This window comes from Piliocolobus tephrosceles, chromosome 14 (genome assembly GCF_002776525.5).
Source record: "Piliocolobus tephrosceles isolate RC106 chromosome 14, ASM277652v3, whole genome shotgun sequence".
In the NCBI taxonomy this organism is placed as follows: Eukaryota; Metazoa; Chordata; class Mammalia; order Primates; family Cercopithecidae; genus Piliocolobus; species Piliocolobus tephrosceles.
In genome coordinates this window covers 99833428-99846434 of record NC_045447.1, presented here as the reverse complement: position 1 = coordinate 99846434, position 13007 = coordinate 99833428, and the positions used below count along the sequence as shown (strand labels likewise).

Below are 13007 nucleotides of genomic sequence, written 5' to 3'. Positions count from 1 at the left end.
AAAACTAGCCGGGCGAGGTGGCGGGCGCCTGTAGTCCCAGCTACCTGGGAGGCTGAGGCAGGAGAATGGCATAAACCCGGGAGGCGGAGCTTGCAGTGAGCTGAGATCCGGCCACTGCACTCCAGTCCAGGCGACAGAGCGAGACTCTGCCTAAAAAAAAAAAAGAAAAAAGAAAAAAGGTCAATAGCAGACATTCCCTCACCCTCATGCCCACAAATCACTGTTAAAACACAAAAGTCAACAGGGCGTGGTGGCTCACACCTGTAATCCCAGCACTTTGGGAGGTTGAGGAAGGTGGATCACCTGAGGTCGGAAGTTTGAGACCAGCCTGGTCAACATGGTGAAACTCTGTCTCTACTAAAAATACAAAAAGTAGCCAGGCATGGTGGCGGGTGCCTGTGATTCCAGCTACTCGGGAGGCTGAGGCAGGAAAATCGCTTGAACCTGGGAGGCAGAGGTTGCCGTGAGCCGAGATCATGCCATTGCACTCCAGCCTGGGCGACGAGCAAAACTCTGTCTCAAAAAAAAAAAAAAAAAACAAAGCTCCCCAAATTTCCAAATGCTCCCTAGGTATACAATATCACCCTCAGTTGGAAACCACTGCTGTGTGTGTGTGTGTGTGTGTATTGTACAATACTGGTCTGTTTTTAATTTTTTTGATACATAATGTACATTTTTCAGGGTACATGTGGTAATTTAATACATTCATATATTTGTAAAGATCAAATCAGTGTGATTGGAATATCTATCACCTTAAATCTTTGTCTTTACTTTGTGCTAGGAACACATTCAAATTATTCTCTTCTAGCTATTTGAAATATACAATAAACTATTGTAAACTATAGTTACCCTACTGGTCTATCAAACACTGGTTCTTAGTTCTTCTATCAAACTGTATATTTGAACTGTATTAGTCAGCCTCTCTTCATCCTCCCCTCCGCCCTTCCCAGCCTCTGGTAATCACCAATCTACCCTCTACCTTCATAAGATCCACTTTTTTTTAGCCCCCACATTTAAGTGAGAACATGTGACATTTGTCTTTCTGTGCTTGTCTTTTAACACCTAACATAATGACACAACCACTGCTGTAGACCAAGAAAGCAGGACTGGCCCTCTCTCCCACCTACCTTAGATGTTCTATGTTCTTTCTTTCTGATGACTAATGCTGGGTATGACTCATTTCAAAACCCACATAGATGTGACCTCACCATGTCACCCTTGGTGGATACCTTGGTTCACTTTTTTTTTTTTTTTTTTTTTGAGATGGAGTCTCACTCTGTCACCCAGACTGGAGTGCAGTGGCGTGATCTCAGCTCACTGCAACCTCTGCTTCCTGGGTTCAAGTAATTCTCTTGTCTCAGCTTCCCGAGTAGCTGGGATTACAGGCGTGCACCATGATGCCTGGCTAATTTTTTTTGTAGTTTTAGTAGAGACAGGGTTTCACCATGTTGGCCAGGCTGGTCTCAAACTTCTGACCTCAAGTGATCCACCTGCCTTGGCCTCCCAAAAGGTTGGGATTACAAGCATGAGCCATAACACCTGGCTGGTGCCTTGACTCTTAACTCTGGTTATGAGAAAATCTTTCTGGGTACAGAGAACTCATCAAGTTTCCTAAGATGAGAGGTCTCTGGGCACAGAAATCAAGGTAGGATGAAAAGAATTGGGTGCAAGTGCTCTATTCCACAGCCCATAAGCACATACGTGTGTGAAAAAAGAGTACTATCAAAACAAAGGACAGAAACCACTGAAATACAATTGATGTTGATATTTAAAACTTTAAAAAAATTTTTTTGAGACAGGGTCTCACTTTGTCACCCTGGCTGGAGTGCAGTGGTACAATTTCGGCTCACAGCAGCCTCGAACTCCTCCTGGGCTCAAGCGATCCTCCTGCCTCAGCCCCCCAAGTAGCTGGGAGTACAGGTGTGTGCCACCATGCCTAGCTAATTTTTCATATTTTTTGTAGAGATGGGTTTTCTCCATGTCGCCCAGGCTGGTCTCGAACTCCTGAGCTCAAGCAATCTACCCACCTTGGCCTCCCAAAGTGTTAGGATTACAGGCGTGAACCACCACACCACACCAGCCCCAAACTATTTTAAATAAGTATCCTCCTTTCTCAAAAGTCATTGAAAAACAAGCTATAGTAGAAGAATCATTGAGCCAGGCAACTTCTTAAGTTTGTAGGTTTACAAGTTTTCTTAATATTGCTGCACAGTTAAAATAAACCATGGAACCTCCCATTTCACAGTTATAAGCCTCAAGGTCAAAAAAACTAACCTACTTCAGTAGCCTTTTGAAGGAGCTGAGGGAATATTCTGAGAACAAAAGGCATGCAAGCATTAGTAAAGTAGAAGAACCACTTTTCGTACAACTTCATCTTGATGCAAAAACACACACCTTTTCCACCTACACTGGACCAGGGTGCTACCTTATATTAGGTTGGAAAAAGTAATGGCAAGAGCCACAATTACTTTTGCATCAACCTAAAACAAGTAACTAATCGTGGCTTTTGCCATTACTTTTGCACCAATCTAATATATACCAGACCTCACATCTTCAAACTGTGACATGACACCCTCCAGCATGGTCCTTTTCCTTCTCACTTGCTCAAGGAAACTGATAGGCATTGCACACAGCCCCGCCCTGCCCCTCTGGCTGGTTCCTCTGCAGTCCTTGGCATTTGGACCTGTCTCTAACGTGTACCCCACAACAATAAGAGCAAATGGTGAAGGCAGCTCTGTAAGAGCATCAGTCAAAAGAGGTTACAGGTCTCACAACACACTACGGCATCCCTTTACTCGGTGATGGGAGACTTTTACAAACTAATACGTTTGTATTTTGTATCAATTCCAAATCGCATCCAGGTTCATGACACCATGGAGGTATGATTGCACTGTTTTACAACTCCAATCAATACAGAAGACTGAAGGCAGTTACTTGAATGCTTAAAATTACAAGAGCCATCTACTCTAGAATGAGGATGGATCAACGTCCAGGAATTTCTACTTTCCTTTGGAGTATAACAACCTGACCTTTCAAAGGTTTGGAATAATCAATAAAAAACCTTCTTCCAACACAGGATTTCCGGAGAACAAAAACAAAACAATGGCAAAAACCAAACAGGATACCCAGTTAAATCTGAATTTCAGAAAAACAACACATAATTTTTTTAGTATCTGTCCCATGGTACATTTGGGAAACACTTGTACTAAAACAATTATTTGTTGTTAATCTGAAGTTCATCTTTAACTGGCAAACCTACCAGGTAACAAACAGATTCTAAGACTCTATTAGTCAGGATTCTTTTGCCTGCTTGTGACAGAAACCCATTTCATACTGGCCTAAGTAAAATGAGAAGTTAAATGGCTGATAAAACTGCTAAGTCCAGGGATAGATCTAGCTTCAGATACTGCTTGATCCAGAAGTTCAAATGACATCATCGACACTAGGTATTTGTCTCTGTCTTTCTCCACATATAAGGCCCAGGTCTCTACGTGATAGCCATAAACAGCTTGAGGCCTATGTTCTCCCAATATGGGCTGCCTTCGTGGGAAAAGAGAACTTTTCTGTCTCAGTAGTTTCAGGGATTGTCCTATAATGGAGTCTTAACTGGACTAATTGGGTCATGTGCCTCTCCCTGAACCAATTACTAGAGCCTATAGAATCGGACGTTGTATCAGTTTCTTATGGCTGCTATAACGAATTACCCAACCTGGATGGCATAAAACATTGAAATTTTGTTCCCTCATAGTTCTGGAGGTGGGGCTGTGTTCCTCCAAAGGCTACAGCAGGGAAACTGTTCCAGCTTCCCGTGGCCAAAGACATCCTTGGCTTGTGGCCCCATACTCCAGTCTCTGCCCTCTGTAGTCACATTGCCTCCTATTTTCTGTCTCAAAACTCCCATTTCTTTTCAATTATAAGGACACTTACAGTTTATTCATAGCCTACCCAGATAATCCAGGATAGGCGCCCCCCTCTCATGATCCTTAACTTAATTACATACTTTGCCATATAATATTTAAAGGTTCTGGGGATTAGAGCATGGATATATGTTTGGTGGGGGACAACAGTTCAGCTTACGACAGATACTTAGGATTGAAAAGTGAGGGAGAATTAATTCTCCAAAAAAATGATGATGTTGGTACCTGAAAAAGGAAATAAGGGATGCTGGAAAGCAAACACAGCAAGATATTTACAGCAAATACGTTTTAGTCTGTTCAATTAAATTTATTTCATGCAGTTTACCCTTGAACAATCTAAGGGTTGGGTACACCCCCATCTCTGCACAGTCGGAAATCTGCATTTGATTCCCCCAAAACTTAACTACTGATAGCCTACTGTTGACTGGGAGCCTTACTGATAACATAGATAGTTGATTAACACATATTTTGCATGTTATATGTATTTTATACTGTATTCTTACAAAAAGGTAAGCTAGAGAAAAGAAGGCAGTATTTAAGAGGAATAAACTAGGATATCTAGCAGAAGAAATCTCTAAGCAGTAAAGCATTCAAGGTATTGCATGGATTATTTTGGCTGCTTACAGTAAAATTAGAGAAGAGATAAATGATTAAAAAATGAAATTTATAATTAAAAAGGAAGCAGAAAGTAAAAATTGTGAAAATGTTCAGCCTGGCCAAGAGTGCAAAGTGATGTCTGGGAGAGTCTCGTAAGGATGTAAGTCCTTGTAGGGATGTGGTCCAGTGAACCCCTTGCTAAAGAGATTACCATGGATAGAAGGGAGTCAGGTATATTCATCAAGACAAGAAAGACCCCAGTGGCATTTCAGAGATTTTTTTAGGTTGCCCCTTCCAACGTAGGTCTAGAGCAGGACCTTGAAGGCAAGGTTTCCAGAGAGGTGGCCATAAGACCTCAATATGTGCTACCTGGCACTGCCTCAAGTATCTTTTCCCCACATTCCAGCACAGCACTCCACAGCTGCTGAAGTTGTGTGGCTCAAGTGGGCCCAGGTGTTGCTTGGGCTACTGCTCTAGAGGGTGCAAGTGGTAGACCTTGGCAGCATCCATGTGGTATTAATTCTGAAGGTGCACAGAGTTCACGAGCTGTGGGGCTATGGCAGCCTCCACCTGGATTCCAAAGAATGTACTGGACAGCCTGGGGATCCAGGCAGAAACTTGCCATAGAGGTAGAATTGCCAAAGAGATTCCCCACCAGGGAAATGCCTAATGGAGCCATGGGAGCAAAGCCATAGCAGGGAACCACCACTAGACCAACGGAACTGTGGGGTTGGGGCTGTCCCAGAGCCCCCAGAACTGTAGAGCTACCAGTGTGCAACACAGCTTGGAAGAGCTTCAGGCATGACACTACAAACCATGAGGTCTGTGACACGACTGTGGCCAGCAAAGTTATACAGATGGGGCAGCCCAAGACCTTTAGGGTCCAACCCTCACCCTAGTATGCCTAGAAGATGAGACACAGTCAAGAAAGACTATTCTGAGGCTTTGGGATTTAATGTTGTTTTCCCTGTTGGGTTTTGGACTTACTTGGGACCAGTTACCCCTCTTTTCTTACCTATTTCTCCCTTTTGGAATGTGAATATCTATACCGTGCCTGTGTCACCGTTGTATTTTGGGAGTAAATAATCTGTTTTAATTTCACAGGCTCATTGCTGGAGGAAATCTGTCTTAGGATGAATTGTGCCTTGTGTCTTGCTCATATCTGATTTAGATGAGACTCTGGACTTTCTAGTTGGTGCTAGAGTGAAGGCCTTAGGGCTGCCAGGTGCAGTGGCTCATGACTGTAGTCCCACCACTCTTGAAGGCTGAGGCAGGTGGATCACTTGAGCCCAGGAGTTTGAGACCAGCCTGGGCCACATGTCGAAACCTCATCTCTACAAAAAATACCAAAAAAAAAAAAAAAAAAAATTGGCTGAGCATGATGGCATGCACCTGTAGTCCCAGTTACTCGGGAGGCTGAGGTGGGAGAATCACCTGAGCCCAGGAGGTCGAGGTTGTAGTGAGCCATGATCACACCACTGCATTCCTGCCTGGGGGACAGAGTGAAACCCTGTCTCTAAATAAATAAATAAATAAATGCCTTTAGGGCTATTGGGTTGGAATAAATGTATTTTGTATGTGAGAAGGATATGAACTGGGGGTGGGGGAGGCATAGAAGCAGAATGCTATGGTTTGAATGTGTGCTCCACAAAGCATGTGTTGAAAACTGAATCTCAAGTGCAACAGTGTTGGGAGGTGGGGCCCAAAAGGAGGTGTTTAGGTCATAAAGGCTCCACTCTTATAAATAAATTAATGCCAGTTATAGAGGGCTTGAGGCTGCAAGTTCAATTTCACATGCACTCTCTTGCCCTTCTGCCTTCCACCATAGGATGATGCAGCAAGAAGGCCCTTACAAGATGCCAGCACCTTGATATTAGACTCCCCAGCCTTCAGAACTATGAGAAATAAATTTCTTTTCTTTATAAATTACTCAGTCTGTGGAATTGTGTTATATCAACACAAAATGGACTAAGACATTAAGGAAAGGATGCTTAACAGGCAAACATGGATGCTTCCTTCAACCAACCACTGTAGCCTCTTGCACATTGTTTAATCAAAACCCATCCAGTTGAAGTTTAGGGCCGGCAACTGATTAGGTTATTTATAAGGAATGTAAATTATGTATACACACCTATATAAAACTGCATCTTAAAATTTTCAACTTTTGTCATAAAGAATCTAACGAAAAGGACAAATTCATCTTCAATTAAAATACAGCTCATTCAGCTAGCTGCCTTAGCACCTAGACATATGGACCTGCTCCATAAAGTGTTTAAGAATCACTGAGTGAGTCACTGACTAATTAGTTGCTGATAAATGAGAGACTAGGGGAGACCCTCCTTAGAGGCAAATGATATAGAAGTTAACAGTCCACCAGTCTAAGAATGCAAACTATACTAGGAGAGCTAAAATGGGCAGGAAAGGGAATTTCCTGTCCCTGTCCCCAATTATGGTTATTTAAGCTCACTAGAAGATCAGAGCACAGTGATGCAAGTCTGCAAAACCAGGGCTGACATCCGACATAGCCTCAGCTTCTGAATGCTTTGGTCTGACCCTGCAGATATAACAGTTGCAGATAACAAAAATATCATTTTGGAATATAGTAGAATATTCCTCTAAAGGGGTCACCTATTGTCAGTTTCTAATTCAGCTAAGAGGTTTTGGCTCATGAAGACGTTTCCTGCAGTTAAGCAGCTCCATGCTCAGGTGGCAGTAGGGTATCTTCATCACCTTTTTCAAGGTGACTCTTTGTTCTGGTTAAAATCAGTTTCAGCTGTGGGCATTCCTTTAGGCGTTCATGTATTTGTTTTTTTTTATTGACGGCATTTGGGAGAGGCGCAGAGGAAGGAGCTTCCTTTCCCAGACACCAGAGCTAAGAAGACACGAAGAGCCATGACTCTAGGAAAACTGTTCTCAATCTTGGCTGTATACTGTATTGGGATTATCTGGGAAGCTCAAAACAAAAAATATCAAGTTCAGTTTGAACTCTGCAAGTGGGACCCTGGTATCTAAATGCTCTAAAAGCTCCCCAAATAATTGTAATGGATGGCAGGTGCTGCCAGAGTTAAGAACCATTGCTTTAGACTTTTCTAGCAAGGTTTCCTTGTAGGTCATTAGTTTTGTGGCATTCTCTCCAGGAGGTACCGCCTCACAGGGCTTCTCAAACATCAGTGCGCCTGAGCGTCACCTGAGGCGCTGTTTTAAATGCAGCTGCCCAGGGTAGAAGATCACACCCGAAGGCGTCCGGGAATCTTCACTTTTTCGGTTGCTAGTACTAGTGGAAGGGTCACAGACCAAACACTAAGGCCTGGGCGGTGACAACCGAAGCGAGATGATGGTCAAGAGGGAATACCTAGTGGGAGAAAAAAGACAATTTTGTGAGTATAAACCCCCTAAAAACCTGTTTTTCCTTCGCTTCCTTCTCTGGGCAGTTTTGACCCAGACGACTTTATAAAGAAGGTAACATGAGTGTGGCGCTGGGTGTGGTTAGCTGTTCGGGAACATTCCCTCTGGGTGGAACGTGGGATGGGGTTTCCCCCAGGTACCCTTTCCCCACCGCCGCTTCCCCGCTCCGCGCCGCTGCTCAGGAGCCGTCTCCCGCGTCGGAAGGGGCTCTAGGGTGGCCCAGGGGAGGGGCAACGCCCAGCGGCGAGCAGGGGGCTTACGCTGGCGTTCCTGCTCCTGCCGAGTGGGGGCCGCTGGCCGGGGCGCGTGCACCGTGTAGCCGGGAGTCCGCGCGGCCCCGGCGGCCCCGGCCTCGCCTCTCTGCGCTCGCGGCGCCGCCTCCTCCCTTCGAGCCGCCGGCGCTGCCCGGGGGCGGGGCCTCGCAGCTGCGGAGGCCGGGGACGCGGCGGCTCTGGACGCTGAGGCGCCGGGCGCACCGCGCGGAGCCGGCCGGAGCGCGAGGCCAGCAGCGGCGGGAGAGCGGCCCGGGTGGCCTCGTAGCGGAGCCCCGCATCGCCGAGTGGCGGCCGGAGCCGCGGAAGAGGTGAGTGGGCGGCGCGCAGCCCCAGGCCGCCCGAACCGGGGTTCCTCGCTTCCTCCCTCCTCTGCCCCGGCCCCGCGCCCCGAGACCTCGCGTCGGTCCCCGGACCCTCGCTGCGGCTTGCGCCGGGGCTCCAGCCTTCGCTGGCTGCTCTCGGGGCTGGCCCCGCACCTTCTTGCACCGAGTAGCCAGTCGCCGCCCGGGCCCCTCGGCTCGCTCCCCAAGGCCGGGCGCGCGGCCCCCTGGCCCTGCGATGAGGGGCCTCGCGAGGATTCTGCAGTCTCCCAGGCGATGCGGGGCCTTTCTTTTTGTTCTGAGCTTTGTCACGCGCGTCGGCATCCAAAGTCAAAAGCGTGCACCCCCAAAGTCGTACTAGTTCCAGTTCTGCGGCGTGATTTGCACGAGGCGCGGAGGGCTGGCCGACCCGCGAGCCTCTCGGCTCCCGCCTCCTCTTCCTCCCCTCCAACCCCAGGCGCGCTTCAGCCGCCCTGGGGTCCATGTTGTCGCGGGGCCTCCTGGCTAGTGACCCCGGAGCTTAGCGCCGGGTCCTCCTGTCGCGCGGCCAGAGCGCAGCTGCAGCCGGTTCTCGCGGATGCTCGAGGTTTTCCCGCATACCTGTTTCCACCTTTGCCAGCGTGGAGGATCCACACAACTTTGCCCTGCTTTAAAAATGATATCCTGTTTAATATTTTTAATGACTTGCTTTTAAGAAGCAAAATGTGAATAACAATTTTGATGAATTTTTAAAGCAAAATTTAAGAATTATTATATTTGAAATGGACAATTTCAGATGTCCCATAGCCAGATTTGCAAAACTAAACTTGTGTGACTTTCACGGTTTTGAGGTTTCCTTTGTCTGATTTGGGGTCCCTAGGCCCTACATTATGCAAATTATTGAACATTTCTAGGACTGGGTTAGTGAGATATGCAGTAACTTGATGAAGTGTTTAGCGGCGCTTGAGTGGCTTTGTTTAGCTCATGGCCATCAGATTGGCTCAAATCTCAGTTTTAGTATTTCTGAATTTTGGTGGGCATGGGACAATCTCTTGTTAGTTTTTGTGGGTCTCCAAAGGCATCCTAGCTTCTTCCAGTTGTGTTATAAAAGATGAAGCTAAGCTCATGCTATTGGAAAGAATACTTTTACTTTCTTTCTAAATAGAAACTAGTAACTTGCTAAGACTTACTGTTTTTAGGCCACTCAATTCTTAAGGTGTCAGTGAACAGAAATAAATTGAATTATTAGGATGTTTAAAGAAAAGAGGTTAGCTTTTAAGATACATTTTGTCCTCCTATGGAGAGGTTATCCAATTTTCACATTTTTTTAAAGTTGGTTTTACAGGAAAATGAAAGAAATGAGAGGAAAGGAGTGCTGAGGGTGGGGCCAGGAAATTGTGGTGACTTGGATATTAGGGGCCAAAGATCCCATCTGCTTCCTAATTGCTGGTTTAGGTTCAGTAATTGATGGGAAATGAAAAGATTTTGCATTTACATTCCACCCGCTGCTGCTGTTGTTGAGGGCTGGGCAGAAACAACAGTTAGGACAGCTGACCATAGCAGGCCTGGGGCTACTTGGGTTTGTATATATGGCCACCTTCCCCAGAAGGAGGGAACTGCTACCTTTATCCTGTGAAAGTGCTAGCTGGCTTTCTACGTTGGAAGTACAGAGGGCAGAACCTGGGGAAAATGCGTCTGTGTGATCAGCAGGAAGGGTGGAGCATCGCTTCTAGGCAGGTGTGCTGAGAGGAGACAGGTGTCAGTTGATGGGTACTATTGCTGCAAGGGAACTTGAAGGCAGCGTGGTCTCTGAGGTCCAGCCCCATTTCTCAAAGGACCTGGGGTGGCCACTGGGGGCGGGGGAGCGGTGTTCCCTGCCTCTGGTTTAAATTCTGCGGCATTATTGTTATTACTTGTTTTTTCTTAAAAGAAAAATAAGTTGCCCAGTGAAAAAAGATATATTTCTTTTTCAGTGGTCTAATGTGAGAAACAACATTCGTAATTGGGATTTTTTAAAAGCACTTCTGCTTTTGTAAAACAAAATTTTTAAAACATTTGTAAAAAAGCGGAACAGAAGGAATGGTCCTACTATGCTTTTGCTCTCATCTTAGAAAAGGGCGAATGATATTTCACTTGCTCCCCAAAAACTGTTCTTAAAGATCATGGTGTTTTTCTGGACTTTTCAAGTTATTGATGAAGTTACATTAAAAGAGAGACTTGTCTCCAAACTTATGAAGTGTTTCTTAAATCTCGACAGAGTCTTTTCTTTCACACAGATATTTCTCACACTTTCAGGAAAAAAAAAAGTCCATGCCTTTTCAGATTTTTACATTTTGATCTTTATTTTCCTTTAAAACCCTTAAGCGCTTTATTAATAGGACTTCCCCTTGCTAAGATTTTGAAGATTAGTGCCTGACAGAAAAAAGTACATATATGAATACTATATAATATGATTATAGTTGTTTATATTGTAATTTGCTATCGTTTCCCAACTTTTTTGATGTTTCTCAGTAATAAAAAAAGTTCTTAACACTCTCCTTTATGTGCATTTGTTGCTTATTAAAAACTACATGTATTTGCTGTTACAGTTATGTTGTATCTCAAGGCCCAATATACACATAGGGCTGGATTTGTTGTTAATAACATTAGAAGTAGAAACCCTGTTTTAAATACTTTCTCTTAATTTAAGTATTTTGGCCTGTGTCTTGTCAGATCTGATTACATCAGCATGGTTTCTACTTCATGAGGTAACTCATGCAAGGCTGGCTCAGTGCAGAGCTTTGCTCAAGGTCTTTTGCTCTCCTGTGTTTGCATTTATTAGTAAAATAAACAGACCTCTGATTTGGTAGGTCTGGGGTGGGCCACAAGATTTGCATTTCTGACAAATTCCAAGGTAATGCTGATGCTGCTAATATGGGGACCACCCTTTAAGAACCATTGAACTACAGCAGGAGTTAGCAACCTGTTTCTGAAAAGGACCAGATACTATTTTAGGTGTTGCAGGCACTATGGTCCCTGTCACAACTTCTCAGCTCTGCTCTTATAGCCCAATAGCCACAGGCAATATGTAAATGAATGGGCATGGTTCTGTTACAATAAAACTTTATGGATACTGAAGTTTTAATTTCATGTAATTTTCATGTTTCATGAGATATCCTTTTATTTCCTTTTATATCCTTTTATTTCATGAGATATCCTTTTTATTTCATGAGATATCCTTTTATTTCCAAACCAAAAAAAAAAAAACCAATCTGTTGAACTATTATCATGTGGTGTGTACTTTATTGCCACTGTAATTTTTGTAAAAATACAAAAAACTAGCCCGGCTAGTTTTTTGTATTTTTTTTTTAGTAGAGACGGGGTTTCACCGTGTTAGCCAGGATGGTCTCGATCTCCTGACCTCGTGATCCGCCCGTCTCGGCCTCCCAAAGTGCTGGGATTATAGGCTTGAGCCATCGCGCCCGGCCTGCCACTGTAATTTTTAATCCTAACAACAAAAGGTTTTATAGATTTAAAGTCTCATATCACTGCATCCTAGAACATGGGGACAGTAGTAAGCCTACTTCAATGGACTTTTACAAGGATTGAATAAGATACAGAGAGGCAGATTATACAACTCACCAAAATTTGTGCAAATAATAAGCTAGGATTAAAACTCCCTTTGACCTGACCCCCATCAGTGCTCTTTTCCTAAGCCATACTGCCTCAACAGTTTCGCTAAGGAAGCACTCAAAATAACGGGTAGCTAAACTGACATCTAATACCACTTCATGGTGTCCAGATTCTCCAAGGAGCACTGAACCAGGAGTCACCTGCTGGGTCAGTCTCCATCCCTCTAACAGTAGGTCTGTGTGGGGGTTGGGGAACACTGCAAGTTTCAGCTGGTTCTCAGTTCTTCGTTTTCAGCCCTGCTGGGCTCTTTTGGGTCTTCCCCATGCTCGCATAATCTTCTAGTCAGCCAGGAATATGTGGAGAATTTCTCAGCCCTTTGAAGCACTCTCTCATGAAATAGTAATATTTTAACTTTCTTCAACCACTGAAAATGTAAAAACTGGCCGGGTGCGGTGGCTCACGCCTGTAATCCCAGCACTTTGGGAGGCTGAGGTGGGCACATCACTTGAAGTTAGGAGTTCGAGACCAGCCTTGCCAACATGGTGAAACCCCATCTCTACTTAAAAAAAAAAAAAAAGGAAAATACAAAAATTAGCTGGGCATGGTGGCATATGCCTAGAATCCCAGCTGCCTGGGAGGTTGAGGCATTCGAATCCCAGCTACCTGGGAGGTTGAGGCATTTGAACCCAGGAGGGGAAGTTTACAGTAAGCTGAAATTGTGCCACTGCACTCCAGCCTGGGTGACAGAGCTTGCCTTTGTCTCAATAAAAGAAAAAAAAAAGTAAAAACTATTTTTAATTGTGGGCAGTGTACAAAAATAGATGCCTGGCAGGATCGGGCCCTTGGGCTGCAGTTTGTGACTCCTGAACTCAAGGAAAAATTGAGCTCCTATGAAGATGTAT

At 44.8% G+C, this 13007-nt stretch overlaps 1 protein-coding gene across 2 annotated transcripts in view; it reads left to right on the top strand.

The window, feature by feature from the left end:
* Positions 1-7711: 7711 nt before the first annotated feature.
* Positions 7712-13007, top strand: part of GOLM1 (golgi membrane protein 1) — a 77548-nt gene continuing 72252 nt past the window's right edge. The window contains exon 1 of one of the 2 annotated variants that reach the window (XM_023229562.2): positions 7712-7891. The gene's annotated coding sequence lies outside the window, so the exon portion shown is untranslated. Of the gene's footprint in view, positions 7892-8324; positions 8503-13007 lie in introns of those variants that run through there. The other variant, XM_023229563.2, reaches the window with a different exon arrangement.